Here is a 16914-nt window from a genome sequence, read left to right on the forward strand (position 1 = left end):
AGTGCATTGTCTCATTTAATATTTACAGCAACCTTAAGCACTTAGCCCATGGCTGTCTTATCTGAACCTTCCCATCCCTGTAAAACAAGGGTTCTCAATCCCCAGGCCACGGATTGGTACTGGCCCATGGCCTGTTAGGAACCAGGCCACACAGTGGGAGGTGAGCGTGGGCAAGTGAGCATTCTGGCCTGAGCTCTGCCTCCTGTCAGATCAGCAAGGGCATTAGACTGTCATAGGAGTGCAAACTCTATTGTGAATTGCACTTGTGAGGGATCTAGGTTGCGCACTTCTTATGAGAATCTAATGCCTGATGATCTGAGGTGGAACAGTTTCATCCACAAACCATTCCCTTCTCCCACTGTCCATGGAAAAATTGTCTTCCACAAAACCAGTCCCTGGTGCCAAAAAGATTGAAGGCTGCTGCTCCAAAACATGTTGACTGGTGTTCCCAGCATACTGAATGCTGAAGGCCAGTGGGTGGCTCTCTGGTGTGCTGTATTTCTCAGCCTCCCTCAGCTGAGGGATTAGCTCAGGAAGGCTGGTTGAGTTTGTTCCCAATCTGTTTTTCAAATGTGTAGTGTTGTTGAAATTATATGAATTTATTAAATATTGTATACAATAATGATATAGGAATGGGAAAGGAAGAAGTGTTGTTTTTATGAAAACCAAGTGGAAAGTGTCAAAGGTCTTGATAAGGAAAGTCATTAAACAAGTTGCTCTTAACTTTGGGAAAAAGAAAGAAAATCTGGAAGTATTTTTCACTTAGGTTGTTTTACAAGTGTTTGTATATTCTTGTTCCTCAAAAAAAGTACAGCTGGAAATTGTAGATACATTATGGGTATGGTTTATGCAAGAAAGACAACCCTTTAAGATTTATATCCCACCCGACAAAAAAAAAAAAAATTGGTACTATTTCGAAAGCTTAGTGAATGTTGACTGGTGTGTTTTTAGTTATTGTAAAATGTTTTGGGTATATTTATATCATTTTGGGACTCCTCTTTTAACTGATATTATAACCACTTCCAGGACTGAATTATGCAGAATAAGGATCCTGCAATACTATCATTGCATTTTACTAAAAGGAAACTGAAACTTAGAGAAGTTATGTACCTTGTATTCTTTTACCAGACAACTCCATGATACCCCATGGGATACTGCAAAAGTGAGATTGGATATACATTCCTTAAATGTCAGAAAACTGCTTGATTCTGTATCAAGTTTTTTTTAAAACCTTAAAAAATATTAACCTATTATATGCATTTTGGTGCTTAAAAACCATTTTGATGGTGGTGATAAATCCAAAGCATTGTAATATTTTAATTAAAATACTCAGGAATTTAAAATACTGAATAGAGAAAAAAAGAAGATTACAAACAGTACATATAATGTAAATCAAATTTTTGGGAGAATTGTATACATATATACATATATATATCTTTATCTAATTTGGGGGAGAATTTTGTGTGTATATTTTTGTGTGTGTATATACATACATATATAATGTATATTTTAGATTTATTGTCACCATCAAATACGTATATCTTCACATAAAATAGACCAAAAGGATTTGGTCTATTTTATTATACCAAGTATTAATGATTGTTTTTGTTTGTGAATTGTGAGAGGAGAAATTACTTATTTCTTCTGTTTTTCTCTATTTTTCAAAATTTCCTCTATGCACACATAATATTTTTACAGTCATTCAAAATGTCCTGCAAACCAATCATGGGCTGGATTTCTTCCCTTTCCCCTTTCCCCTTTCCCCTAAAAATATGCTGTTTAGCCTATTATTGTAGTCATCTTAACAATGGGGACATGAAGTCAGGGAACGAGAAGGAAGCTTCGACAATATTTTCTCTTTGTCTGGCCTTTTGGACAAATTGCTATATAAAACAGGCTTCCATTCCGACCTGCTTTTCTGTGATTCCTGACAATTCGTCTCAGATGTTTTTCTCCTGGGTCTACCAGTGCCTTATCAGTACTGCGTTCTGAAGAATTGTGTGCAGTATGGGTTGATTTAACAGAGCTTCTGTCATCCCAGATCTCTATTATGTGTAAGATTATAAGAAGTCTCCTGTCTTGTGACCTGGAATGGCCCAGCTAGAATGAATAATTCACCATATAGTCTTTTCCCTTCAACTATTTATCCTTTACCTTTTTAAAATTGAAGTTTTCTAACAAATGCAAAAAACCATAGGTAACAAGTTTTCAGATTTCATTTCTTACACACCTTTAGTAGATTCCTGAACTATATAAATGTGCAAATGAAAGCTGTCTCTCCCTATCCACTTGGCTTTCTCTGTGTAATTCACTTAGTTATGTCTCTGTCTTTTCTTTTTGATGTAACAATCACTGATGTGAGGATGAACTGTAATGTTACTTATCTGGAATCTAACTGAGTCAGGTATGCCTGAGGAATGCAATGATTAAGTATGTTGCAGTGAGTGTTTTTATGTGAATTTTTTTTTTTTAAATCAGCATTAGTGGAAAAATTGCCAGCTGGTACATTAAGCTTTTAGTTAAAAAACAAACAAAAAAGTTTTCAGTTATAGTTTTCCACAGGAACATGATAATTTATTAAACTTTAACAATTTAATCAAGGAATCAGGGATGGTGGGGGGCCTCTGTGTGAAGTATAGAAAAAAAAACTCTCTGAGGTTTGGTGCAATTTTCTTGCTTTTAATCTGGAGCTCAGAGTGTTTCCAATCATCCTAGCTTCACAGTTGGGAGTTTTTCCTTGGTGTTCTCAGAGACTGTAAAAGGAATGATAAAACAGCTGTTATCAGGCTGTGTGAGAATCTATGTCTTACCTCACCACAATAGGAGAGTGAGGTACAGATGTTGTTTAATAAAGAATTTAAGAGACGAGGTCAGCCTGCCTAGCCGGGATGAACACAGGCTGTAATTACTCCAGGAGAGAACACAGGTTGTACCCCTAGGAGGATTCTCTATGACATCTCTGGCTTTTCTGCCTGAGATCTCTGAGAGGCAGGAATAATGATGTCCGTGGGTATATATTGATGTGTGTATGGGCAAACAGGGAGGGTGGCAGGTGGTAGATTTGAGGGTCACACAATGTTTTATTAACTTTTCCTTTGTCTTCCAAATTTAAGACATTTATGGCATAAGAGTAGTCAGTCCTAAGAGTCCAGTCTTTGACTTTACTTGAACAATTCAATACTCACTGCTAATCCACCTGCCAATCAACAACACAGAAGTAAATGGGAAATGTGTGAGGATGAATCAAATACCTTGTTCATTATAGAGTTTTCATGGGTAGAGAACAAGAGAGTTCCCTGAGATGATCTCTCTGGACAACATCTGAGAACTTTTGCTCAAAATAATCTGATCCTCGAGAGTAGAATCTGATTCTACTCTTAGTATAGCAGGTGACAGAGGCTTCCCAACCACCCAAGTTCAAGGCTTGATCCCTTCCAATGACGGAACACATTGTGCACTTTGGTGGATGAACAAATCACATATGAGTGTAATCTCTCTAATGAAAAGAGTCTCAGGAGATGAGAAAAATCTCATTTTTCATAAAGTACTATCAGTTTTGTCTACCTTTTTAATGGTAAAAGTGAGATATGCTGATTACAAAAAGAAAGAAAAAAACAAAGAGAATAAAGTATCTCTGCATTGTAATGCCATCATCCAATGATAATTCTTGTTAATATCTTGACGTATGTTTTTTCATACTGCTTCTTATGCATGTGTAAAGCACCCCTTACACATACACTTACATTGTTTTATGATAATGGAATAATCACATCCATATTGTCTGACAATCTGCTACTTTCACTTGACAATACACCATGGTCATTATTTCATGTCAATACATTAAGCATGTGTCATCATTTTTTGTAGCCACGTGGTACTCAATGGTATGGATCTGTTGTTATTTACTTGGCTGTTTCCCTACCAATAGACATTTCATTTGTTTTTACTATTTTGCTATTATGATTTTTTTTTTTTTTTGAGACAGTCTCACTCTGTTATGCAGGCTGGAGTGCAGAGGCATGATCTTGGCTCACTGTAGCCTCCACCTCCCAGGTTCAAGCGATTCTCTTGCCTCAGCCTCCCGAGTAGCTGGGATTACAGGCACACACCACCATGCCTGGTTAATTTTTGTATTTTTAGTAGAGACAGGCTTTTGCCATTTGGCCAGGTTGGTCTCGAACTCCTGACCTCAAGTGATCCGCCTGCCTTAGCCTCCCAAAGTGTTGGGATTACAGGTGTGAGTCACTGCACCTGGCCTCAAATTCTATCATGAATAACTTTGCAATACTTTTAAAAAAACATTTGACAAATTATATTAGGAAATATAGTTTCTGGAAGAAAACTAATACTATAGGCAAACTGTCATCAAAAGATGTTAAACTAATTTATATTCTTGCCAATAGTATATGGGAATGCCTGTGTTCCCTGAAACCCTTGCCAACATTAGATTTTGTGGGGTTTTTTTTTTTAAACTAAATTACTCTGTTAGATTGAAAATATTATCAGTTTGTTGTTCTGATTTTCATTTATTTTCTTACCATACAATTGTAAGATAATATTTTTATATGATTGTTGCCATTCTTATTCTTTCTCTATGGTCTGCCTCTTCATAACTTTTGCTCACTTTTTTCTATATGGTTGTTTATATTTTCCTTATTGATTTTTAAGTTTGTTATATATTAATTTCATTAATTATTTTGTCATTAATTCTACCTTACAAGTCTCAGTTTGTCAATTGTTTTCTAAAACTTTGTGAGTGATGTTTTGGATCAAGCAGAAACTTTAAAAATGATATGTAATCACACTTATCCATCTCTTCCCTTCATAAGTCCTACTTTTGGTGTCATTCCCAGTACAAGATTACATCAATTTCTCTTATATTTTCTTCTAATGCTTTTATTATTTATTTGTTCCTATTTGAATCTTTAACTGGAATGTTTCATGATATACAGCATAGGTCAGGAATTTAATTTTTTTCTTTGTAAATGGTTAGCCAGGTTCTCCATTATTATTTGTTGAATTTTTCTTAATTTCTTTACTGTTTTGAGATACTTTCTTTACCAGATTATTAATTCTGATACCTTACGGGTCTATTTCTGAATTTACTCTTCTATCAATCCATCAATTCTGGTACCAGTACCATGCCCTTTCAAAAACTGTAACAGAATATATTGCGTAACTGGGGGGCATATCTTTTTTGTCTATTTAGCCATTACATTACACCACATTTCCATAGCAGTTATGAGCATGAGTTTAGGAGTTAAGATTGCCTGGACTTGAATCCAACCCCATTACTTACTAAATATAAAATCACAGTCAAATTATCTAACTGTCTCTTAAATAACTCATGCATTTATTTCTTCCCTTGTAAAATGAAGAAAATAATATTTAGCTCACAGAGTTGTTGTGACAAGTGAAATAAAGTAAAGCTCTTAGTGCAGAGCCTAGAATATAGTATGCTCCACAATCACGGTTAGTTCATAATGGAGAGAATTTAGGACATGGTCCTTCTTATAATTTTGCCTGTGCCTTCATTGGAGAGATTAGACATAGATGTGAAAAGAGAGATGATAATACACGGTAAGGTAAATACTCACATTCCAGCCCTTACTCCTAGGAGGAGGCCAACTCGAGCCCACTATAGCAGGTACAGAGATGTGGTAAGGTGGCTGACTACTCAAGCCAAGTATTTCAGGCAAGTGGGGCCTTGGTTTGGTAACTCTTGTCCAGGAATTGATTCTCAGCTTTTGTGCTCCCGTTGATCCGGAGTCAGTTGAGATTTGGAGTACCAAGTTACATCCACTAAATATATGTTTTGAGTGTTATCTGATCCGAGATAATGCACAAATGCACAACCCTAATTAAACAGGGCTCACTTTCAGATCATATGCCCTGTTGAGAAAGTGTAGAGACCTGTTTTCTGCTGGCTAGTTTTTTTGTTTGTTTGTTTTTGAGATGGAGGCTTGCTATGTGGACCAGGCTGGAGTGCAGTGACTATTCACCAGCGTAGTCATCGCTTACTGCAGCCTGAAACCCCTGGTCTCAAGTGATCCTCCCACCTCAGCCTCCTGAGTAGCTGGGACTACAGGCATGAACCACTGTGCTGGTTGCTGGGACTCTAGGCATGAACCACTGTGCTGGTTGCTGGGACTCTAGGCATGAACCACTGTGCTGGTTGCTGGGACTCTAGGCATGAACCACTGTGCTGGTTGCTGGGACTCTAGGCATGAACCACTGTGCTGGTTGCTGGCCATTTTTATAAGCACAGCACAAGTCCTTCTCCCCATTTTCTCCATCTACCAATCACTATAATGTCCAAGTTTCCTAAATCAGGTGGGTGGTGCACACTGCAGTTGTTCAGATGCAGTTGTAACTTACCTGGTATCCTCTCCCTCATGGAATCTGGGTCATCTACATTGTTTATGATATGAATTTCCTTTGACTATGGGGCTTGCCTTCAATGCCCTATGTGACTCTAAAATGACTTGATGTGACCTACTTATTAGACTCTTTTTCTGTTCCTCAGCTATGTCCTATGCCAACCTCTCATCCTGGATTAATTATGCCTGCACCCTGAAATAGAGTAATTCTTTCAGTAACAGGAATATTTATTTATTAATACAGTGTCTATCCATTGTTCACTATTTTTTTTGAGAGGGAGTCTTGCTCTGTCTGCTCAGACTGGAGTGCAGTGGTGCGATCTTGGCTCGTAGCAACCTCCACCTCCTGGGTTCAAGTGATTCTCCTGCCTCAGCCTCCCCAGTAGCTAGGATTACAGGCACCCACCACCATGCCTAGCTAATTTTTGTATTTTTAGTAGAGGTGGGGGTTTCACCATGTTGGCTAGGCTGGTCTCAAACTCCTGACCTCAAGTGATCCGCCTGCCCCTGTCTCCCAAAGTGCTGGGATTACAGGCGTGAGCCACTGTGCTTGGCCGTCCCTCATTCACTACTGAAAACGCACTGGCAAATTTATATTCTTTAGCCTTCTTTTTCCTTTACTACACACAGACCTCTCTTCTGTCAATACATCTCTCCTTTATATTTATTCTCAAATACAGTTGATTAGGTTATAACTTTCATTCCCTACATTCTAGCTGTTGAACTTGTTGGATTCCTAAGTCTATGCAGCAAGCCATTTACATACCAAGTCTTAAAACCACTGAATATGGATATGTTAATCTCTTATATGCCGACTTTTTCTACCTTCGGTTTCAGTCAGTGGTTGTCTCCTGATGTTGTCTCCAAGTTCAGAGGGTGTGGACATTTGAGTACAGCCCCCCAAGTGAGTAGAGTGACTTCTTTTCTGTCACTAAGCGGAATCTTGTGCTTGCATACCAGTTCCATTTTCCTGGGGTGATGCAAGACAAGGGGGTTACAGCTTTTCACATCTTGTGTTATCTATCTATATCATAATAGCAGGCTTTATTTTATTTATTTATTGTTTCTGTCTTCCAGGCTGGAGTGCAGTGGTGTGATCTCGGCTTAGATGAACCTCTGCCTCTTGGGTTCAAGGAATTCTCTCACCTCAGCCTCCAAGGTGGCTGGGACTACAGGCTGCCACCGCCATGCTTGGATAATTTTTAAAGGTTTTTTTGTTTTTTGTTTTTTTTGTTTTTTTGTTTTTTGTAGAGACAAGGTCTCACTATATTGTCCAGGCTGGTCTCAAACTCTTGGGCTCAAGCGATCTGCTCATCTTGGCCTCCCAGAGTGCTGGGATTACAGGTGTGAGCCACCATGCCCAGCTCAGGCTTTATTGTTTTAAACTGCTGTAGAAAGACACAATCACTGCTAAGGCATTACCTATATATTTATCACCTACTATTCATTATAATGCCTTGTGTTCTGACAGGGTTATCAGACAATTTTTCTGGCATCCACTGGATGAATGTCACTGGGAAAGGCGCTGTCTGGGGTTCTTATTTAGAAGGAAGCATCACAAAGAAGGCAGGAAGGGTGACTGTTTTTCTCTATAGCCCACCACTCTACGCTTCCTTGTGGTTTAGGTTAACAAGTTGTTGCTCATTTTGTCCCCTAGACTCTGTTAGGATTCCTAGAAATATGAGTGCATTTGTCATGTGTTTTAGATGGGCTCAGTGCAATATGGCCTCTAGATGAATTTGCAAATATAATAAGAACAGATAGTCCCTCCCTTTTTATTTTAACTTTAACACACAATGAAAAGTAAGAAACACTAGTACCTTGCACCAATGATTTGGAAAGCAGCATAGCTTTTTGAGAAAGGAGAAATAAATTACATGTGTGCCATCTGTGTATGTGTGTGCATTTCAAGTGGTATAAAAACTTCTCCTTCCATTTTAATTTGTATGCTGTAGAACTTAATATGAGAGTTGTAAACATTTCTAGACTTATTAGCTGAAATAAACTAAGCTTACTTTATAACATATGATGTGCTGAAATTTCTGGTGAGGTCTTAATATTCTCTTCAGGGGATAGTTTCTGACTTCCTGGCTTCTGATCAGAATAGATTCTGAATTCTCACTCTTCCTGGTCTTTGGATTCAACAATCATCTTAAGTCTCAGAGTGTAGATGTAGCTGTGCTTTACAATCACCCTGTTGGTCTAGTGGTCTGAGGTGTCTGTCTATGTCAGTACACACTATATATCTTTTGATCCTACTTTCTTCTGGTCTCTGGGGCATCTGTTGTTACAGAATGGAGGCATGCTAAATACTCAAAAGTGACAAGTCTACCATAATATCTTTGAAGTTTTGGGTGCTTCTTTCATTGTGAGAATGATGATGGCTTTAGTTACAAGTCATTTCTCATTTTTTGCTCAAAGTATTTTAGCACAGTTTGAAGCTACCTAGATAGAGGAATGCCATGACATATTCTTGAACACGGAGACGAATTCACATTGTATCAAGCACAGAAGCAGGTTAAGCTATTGGACAAGGCACTTTAGGGCAATGGAACCTACTTTGTATACACAATAGTGTTACTGTCACTAATAATATTGATAAGAAATACCAGTGCATGCAATCACACACACATTTTACATTGTGTCCAGGTATTTCTTAGACTTTCATTTGCACGATATATTTTTTTTGTGTGTGTCCTCTTATTCAACATAGGCACAGAGATACCATTGCCTAGTTTGGAGAGGTATCCTGGGGTACTGGAAAGAGCATATGATTCAGAACCAGAAAGACCTGGGGTTGGATTCCATTTCAACTCCTTTATTGACTTAGTAAATATGAGCAATTTATCCTTATCACTGAATTGGGGGTTTATCACTGGGGTTCCAGTCAGCAGACAGAAACCTTACCAGTTCTAGTAACAAAGAGAATTTAGTACTAAAACATGTTAACCGGGTAATAGAGAAATGAAAAGATAAAAAACAAACACCTAGATATAGTGGAGGTGATCGTGCAGGATGCAGCTACCACTTCTCAGCCGAGGAAACAGAACTCAGAAGATTGGAGGAGAAGGGTCTTGCAGAGCTGGGACGCAGGTCTCTGATGAGGGTGTACGGTCTGGCTGGGCTGGTGCCCAGAGGTGGCACAATAAGGCCGGTTCAGCGAGTGTTAGAAAAACTGCGCACTTGAGTCACTGCTGCTACTGGAAGCTGGAATGAGCTGCTGCTGCCAGCGCTAAGAAGTGTTGCTGAGATACTGCTGACAAGAACAGGAAGTAAAACAAGAAGGATCAAAATCCCTCTTACTCCTTTAGCGACGTAGTCTCTCTGGCGCCCCCTCTTGGCAGAGCCTAATGGAACCGCTGGCAAAACGGAAACGACGGAGTCTGCAGAGTTGCAGGGTTGCAGCCCCAGGATCTTGTGAGTGGAGTAGAGAAGCTGGTTTTAAACTGAGAAACGCTCACTTAATAACCAACACGGCAAGATATCATCTACTTTATAGATTTGTTATCATTTTATTCATTATTATCATTAAAATTTATGTGAAGACCTAGTATGGCGACTCGCTCAAAGTAAGGACTAAAACTCATCAGTTTTTTTTTTTTTTTTTCAATTTCTGTTAGTTTACAAATCTTCTACCAGCCAGTTATAGTTATTGAAGATGGCCAATTCCACTTTATATTCTAATTCCTCTATTTTGACCCCAACCCCAGACTAGCAGCATTCATATGTAGGAATTGGTACTGTTGGCTCTGGAATTTATTGATTATTAGCTATGAACGTTGGGCAAATTAATGAAGTTCTCTAAACCTCAGTGTACATTACATGAGATAACATATGTACAGTCCTTAACATAAAGCCTGGCAAATAGGAATTTAAAAATGTTAGCTGCCATTATTGTTATCATCACCACCATCATCATCACTATTTAATGGGTATAGAGAATTAGCAACAATAGTCTAAACTTAACATAGAGCATTTGACAAGCCAGCTTTCTCCAAAATCACAAATGATTACCTCGGTTCTCTGAAATGGAATCATTATAATAAAAAGTTAACACAGTTCATTTCCCTTTATAGCGATCTTCCGCATTTTTGGTTCTTAGAAAGATTTCCATTTTTCTAATCTTTTAATTGATATTCTGAAAGAAGCCAGTATTACCAATTGTGCTTTGCATTAAGGGATACTGAGGTCTGAAGTTTCTCTGAGACTTTCCCTGAGTCATGCATATGTTTGTAAAAAGGCCTGGAAAAGATTCAAGAATCCATCACACCGTTATCAGGGACTCTTGATTTTTGAAGCATTCCTGGCTCTCACTTGCTCTGGGATGTGGAGACGTCCCTAGAAATTCAGCATGAGTGCTCTGCATGGTAATGCGGTACATCACTGCTAGGTCCTGAGGCAAGCTGAGGACATCCTGGGTTGTATGCATTATGCATGAGAGGGTGTAAGAAATAAAGGATCAATCATCTTCTCCCTCAGATAACATTGATCATTTGCTACACATTATTTGGCTGGGCTCTGTGCAAATTTATTTTCTCCAATGAGAACGAGAAGCAGATTGCCTGTTTTCTTAATGAGCAATGACATCAATCTAGCCAAATCTATCAATGCATTGGATTGGATGACTCTCTCTCTCTCTTTCTCTGTCGCTTTCCCCTCCTTTCTTGTTTCTCCTCAGCCCCCTCTGTCATAGTTAGAAGAAACACGGACAGCTTCTGAGGAGTGTGCCAGCTCCTGTGAGGGTGGTGACAGAGTGGGAAAATTGGGTCTAATTCAGGGTGATGAAAAGTCTCTTTCTCTCTTTTTTTCTTTTTAATTTAAAGCAGTGTTTCACTCTCCATTTTTCCAGATGGCATATTCTGAGGGGCTGATCTGCAGAAAAGGCCAAGTGAAAAGTCACCCAATAATGAGAAAGGAGAAAGCTGGCATGTAGAATGCATGAATAGGTAATGATGCTAGGACTCTGAGCAGGCTGCGATGGCACAAGCAGTCACTGGGAAAAATGGCAAACAGCAATCAGAAAATGTTATTACAAGTTAGACAACACAAATGACTTTTTAATAACAATAGAATCAACATGTGGCATCCAATGAGAAATTGAAGTTGAAGCTTGTCTTCTGTTGATACAGTGTTCTTTTCTTTGTGGTAGCAATAACAGGCTGTTGGAAGTAATGGTGTGATACAAGATTCAAGAGGAGACTGAGATGTCTTATTGGGGAACATTCCCTCCCTCAGCCAGACAAGTGTCTGCTAAGAGAGGCAGGGGCTTTGAAGTATTGACTAGCTGAGGTTGGGCAACTTGGGAATTGGTGAAGCAGACTACTTATGGCAGATCAGGGCTGGCATGGGGTCCTGGCAGAATCAACGCCATTGCAAGCTCAGTTTGCAGGGAAACACCATGCCTAAGGGAGAGCGGAGATTGCAGGTCCCAGTTTAGGCAGACGGTAGACCGAGAGGGATCCCAACTGTGATGGCTAATTTTGTGTGTCAACTTGACTGAGCTAAGAGATGCCCAAATAGCTAATAAAGCATTATTTCTGGATGTGTCTGTAAGGTTGTTTCTGGGAGAGATTAGTGTTCAAATCAGTAGATTGAGCAAATGAAATCTCCTTCACCAATGTGGTTGGGTATCTTCCAATCCACTGAGGGCCCAAACAGAACAAAAAGGTTGAGGAAGGGCAAATTTGTTCTGTGCTTGGTCTGGGATATCCATCCTCTCCTGCCCTCAGGCATGAGTGCGGTTAGTTCTCATGTCTTTGGATTTGGACTAAATTACACCACTGGTTTTCCAGGTTCTCCAGCTTGCAGATGGCAGATCACGGGACTTCTCATTCCACATAATTGTATGAGCTAATTTCTGTGACAAATCTCTCTCTCTCTCTCTCTCTCCCTATATATATATATCCCTATATTTATATATATATAAAATACACACACACACACACACACACACATATATCTCCTATTTGTTGCATTTCTCTGGGCAACCCTGGCTAATACACCAATAGAAGAGGGGACTACGCCAACAGGTAGATGAAGTACAGAGACAGGGCAATGTCTTGGAGGTCCTGTCAGCAAATGGCAGTGGCTTGGGCCCAGAAGGAAGAGTTGTAAGAACCAGACAGGGCACGCATCCTAGGAAAAGGCCAGACTGGTGGACACAAGGTCTCCTACATTATAAATTTCCCATTTATACTGTAGCACACACACTCCCAGTGTCTCAGAGTTACAGAGAAAGAAACATTTTTGAAACTGCTAGAGGCCCATTAGTCATGAACCATGATTGCACATGGAATCAATGATGTAAATTGTGAAACATAAGTCTTGGTTCTGTTTATTTTGCAGAAGTGTAAATATGGGCGAATTTTCACCAAGCTGAAAATTAAGGACAAAGAAGACCTGGGGAAGGACATGTCATGGAGCGCTATATTGCTACTGCATCAGGCTTGCTTCCCAACCTGAAGGTTATCAGAGTTGAATCTCAGGGCTGAGGGAGACTCAGTTACAAGAAGGTTTCATTGGAGGAGGGAAAGGAGAGACTGGGGCAGGGGTGCGGGGGCGGTTCAGAGGCTTAGCTATAATAATAGCTCACTGCATGGCAGACACTGTGAGGATTTTCCCATACATTCAGTGTTCTTAGCATCCTTCTTTTCTTTTTTTCTCTTTCTTTTCTCTCTTTATCTATTCCTTTTTTGTGTGTGTTACAAATGAGGAAACAGTAACACAGAGATGTAAATGCACTGTCCCAAGATGACACAACTGGCAGACAGAGACCTGGTCTATAAACTGTTGAGTCCAGAGCCTGGTCTTGTAATGACTGTGCCACAAGGCATCTCAGTAATCTGATCTGGGATGTTATATCTGAGCCAGACCCTGCTCAGAGTCTGCCCTGAACCAACTCACCTCTCTCATCCTAGAGACTTTCCTTGTATGAGTTCATCCTGAGACCAACTTATTGTTTGGGGAGTTCAACTATAATGTGGTGTTGATGGTATTAACTTGTAATCAGCTCCAAAGCTGTCTTTATATTTTGTCCCCAAATGTAGGGTTTTACATCTTATTTAAAGTCATCTTGGTATATTTAACCTATTGCTGTAAACTGTCAAGATCTCTTTAAATTCTTATTAACAGCAGATTCTTCTTCTTTTTTCTTTTTTTCCAGAAAAAATTCAATACAACATGAAATACAAGCCACAACTCCTTTAAAAGCCCTCCTGTTTCCAAAGCTCTGACACATTCAGCAAAGAACTATTCCTTGATGTCTGTCTGTGTATTGTTTATTTTCTGCTTTGCCGATTCGTGGAGTATAACTGTACCCAAATGCACCTTTAGACATCTAACTCTTTGGGGCAAGGGCTCTGCTCTTTGTTTTGGCACATGCTACCTATTATAGAGCTCAATGTACACCTGGGGCTCTAGATAAATAATAACAATCCAGGAGCATTTTTCACTTGGAGAGCTGCATGTGCTCTTTCAGGCAGCATGTTAGCTTTCTGTAAAGAACATCCGCGTGACTGATTTCACCTTGATATTGGAAGTGCCCATCTCTGCACTTGTTCTACCTGCTGCCCAGCTGGTGTCTGCCTCTTTATTGTTTGGTGTTTCTGCACTGCCCTTAGGAGCCATTCCTGAGAAGCTGAGAAGCAGCACTCTGTCTTGCAGATGATGCTTACCATTATGAATGTTTTGATTCCGACTTTAGCTGGGAGACATCCTCCTTTTCCTCCCTGCCTCAGTGCAAAACCCTTCCCCGCCACATCCCATTGGTGCTGAGGTGTGAATCCCAGATGATTTCCAGCCAGAATAGAGGAGGTAAAGAGGTGGAAGGGGAGAGTCATTTGAATTTCGGTGGTAAAAACAGCTAACCAAAACTGACTTTCACAGATTTTAGTAAACGGGACTTTGGTGTTGGTTTTGTTCTCTCTCTTTCTCATGAGAGGGATGGAGTGGGGGGAATTACACCTTTTAGGAGCTTTGAAAAGGAGTAGTTTAAATGTAGTTAGCATATGTATGATCATCTTCAAGATATAGAAAGAAAGAGATCCTGGTTGGCTTCAGTAGATTTGAAAACAAAGTCGTCTTCTTTGATTGCAGTCCAACCAGATTACCGTAATTGTCTCAAGTGGCACGTTTGCCAACAATTATAGTGAATCTTATGGAGGGGCCAGGATTCAGTTGGGAGGAGGATGTCTTACACTCATAAATCAACTGTTTCCTCTGAGATGTATAATACGAATTTTATTTGCCCCTTTGGGTTACTGTCGCATCAGGAGTGTTGCTTTTAAAAAGCAGACTAAAGCTTCAACTTTTTGATTAACTGGCTCAATCTCATGGCTTCTGATTCTTGTTGGCAAACCAAACTTCAGCAGTAAGTAGTACTTATATTCTCAATCAAATGGACCTTTAAGCATTTCTTTTTATCATGCTAACATCTCATTCACTCACCTCCAAAGGAGTCAGTCCAAAAATGCATGCCAGGAAACTATTACGTTATCCTGTAGTGTGTGATGTCTACATGAAATTGGTATTAGTTTATGGTTGTATATTTTTGTTCCAAAAGGTAACTTTATTTCTAGACCAACTTTAATTTCTGCCACTGAATATTCAACCTGTTTTTAAATTAAACTAGTCCAATTTCCTAATTTCTTGGTCAAGATGTATAAAATATAGTCCAGCTCAAAGCTTAATGAGTTCAATGTTCAACTGTATCAAGACTGTTTTCCCCGTCGAGTTTCTTTCTGTGTTAGTCCATTCTTGTGTTGCTATAAGAAAATACCTGAGGTTGGGTAATTTATAAAGAAAAGTTTTTTTTTTTTTTTTTTTTTTTTTTTGATACAGAGTCTCACTCTGCCACCCAGGCTGGAGTGCAGTGGCATGATCTCAGCTCACTGCAACTTCCGCCTCTTGGATTTAAGCAATTCTTGTGTCTCAGCCTTCTGAGTAGCTGGGATTACAGGTGTGCACCACCACACGGGGGTAATTTTTGTATTTTTAGTAGAGATGGAGTTTCACCATGTTGGCCAGGCTGGTCTCAAACTTCTGATCTCACGTGATCTACCTGCCTCAGCCTCCCAAAGTGCTGGGATTACAGGTGTGAGCCATCGTGCCCAGCCAAAAAGATTTTTTATTTTGGCTCACAGTTCTGCAGACTCTACGAAAAGCGTGTCAGTCAGCATCTGCTGCTGGTGAGGGCCTAAGGAAGTTTACAATCATGGAGGAAGGAAAACTGGGAGCTGGCATATTACGTGGTGAGAGCGAGAGCAAGACAGAGAGAAGGGGGAGGTCCCAGACTCTTCTTAACAACCAGATATCGTGTGAACTAACTGAGCAAAAACTCACTTATCATCAAGAGGATGGTACTAAAGCATTCATCTGCCCCCATGATCCAACTGCTCTTCACCAGGCCCCACTTCCAACATTGAGAATCACATTTCAACATGAGATTTGAAGGGGACGAACATCCAAACCATATTGCTTCCCCTTCCTTTCTCCTAATCCAGCTTCTTTATTATCCCAAGGAGAGAGGGAGTGGCTCTCCTGATATTGACGGTGGAGAGATGCCACATCCATTGATCTGTTCTGCTGATGTTCCTGTAGTCTATTATCCTATGCTGGTTGACACCTGGGGAAATTACACAGAGAAGCAACTGTCCCTCTTCTCATGCTACAGGTGGCTACATTCTCATTTTTCTCTTCTTGGGAATTCTTCCCCAGGTGGTATCCCAGCATTGCTTGTTGGCTTGTCCTTGTGTTGGGCCCATGAGATACTCACAGACTTCCACGTCCAGCTTCTGGCTGATGATGGTGGTCAGGGCCTTTCTCACATCTGTGTGTATATGCCATCCTCACTCTTATTTCCTTCAAGCCTCATAGGGCTGAATATGTTTGGAAAGACTGCTGACCTACAACTGTATCTGGAAAATATATTTGCAATCTTTTTTTTTTTCTCTCTCTCGCACATTCTCAAACATCACAGGATAATTCCCTAGTATTCCTCAAGTTTCTAATTTGGCCAGAGGAAGAAAAGAGTAAAAAAATTCCTCCTTGCTCTTTTCCTCTGGATTTCTCTGTCTCTCCTCTTCTCACGTGCTCAAACTCTTATGGAATGGCAGCAGGATGGGGGTGGTGTATGGGAAGGGAAGGAAAGGTAGAGACCAGCTCCTTTGCTTTAAAAATATGCCCCAGTCTCCTTTCTCACATCTGAGGCTTTTGCCTCAAACTCAAGACTTAGGCATTTCTTCTGACTCCTCCTAGGCAACTCCTTCCTCATGGCAAATGGCAACTCAGTGTCTCATGGACTGAATGAGGATGTCACAGGGAATATGAATACTACCTGCTGCTTGATGTCTCAGATTATTTATCTGCCACAAATACTTTTTATTTCTTCCTGCTCTGTGTGTGTGTGTGTGTGTGTGTGTGTGTGTGTGTGTATTTTGGCAACTAACATAACTGAAGTATTCATATAAAGAACAAAATTCTCAAATATAAAAATGTTTTGTAAAATAAATGATGCCAAACATACAGGTATTTGGGA

General features: G+C 39.8%; 1 long non-coding RNA gene across 1 annotated transcript; it reads left to right on the forward strand.

Moving 5' to 3' along the window:
- The first annotated feature begins 9754 nt into the window (after positions 1-9754).
- LOC105497256 (uncharacterized) lies at positions 9755-13885 on the forward strand. Its single transcript, XR_011606484.1, has 4 exons — positions 9755-9949; positions 11230-11326; positions 12726-12844; positions 13543-13885. It is a non-coding gene; the product is annotated as an uncharacterized lncRNA (long non-coding RNA).
- Positions 13886-16914: the final 3029 nt, after the last annotated feature.

Source organism: Macaca nemestrina, chromosome 8 (assembly GCF_043159975.1).
Source record: "Macaca nemestrina isolate mMacNem1 chromosome 8, mMacNem.hap1, whole genome shotgun sequence".
Classification (NCBI taxonomy): Eukaryota; Metazoa; Chordata; class Mammalia; order Primates; family Cercopithecidae; genus Macaca; species Macaca nemestrina.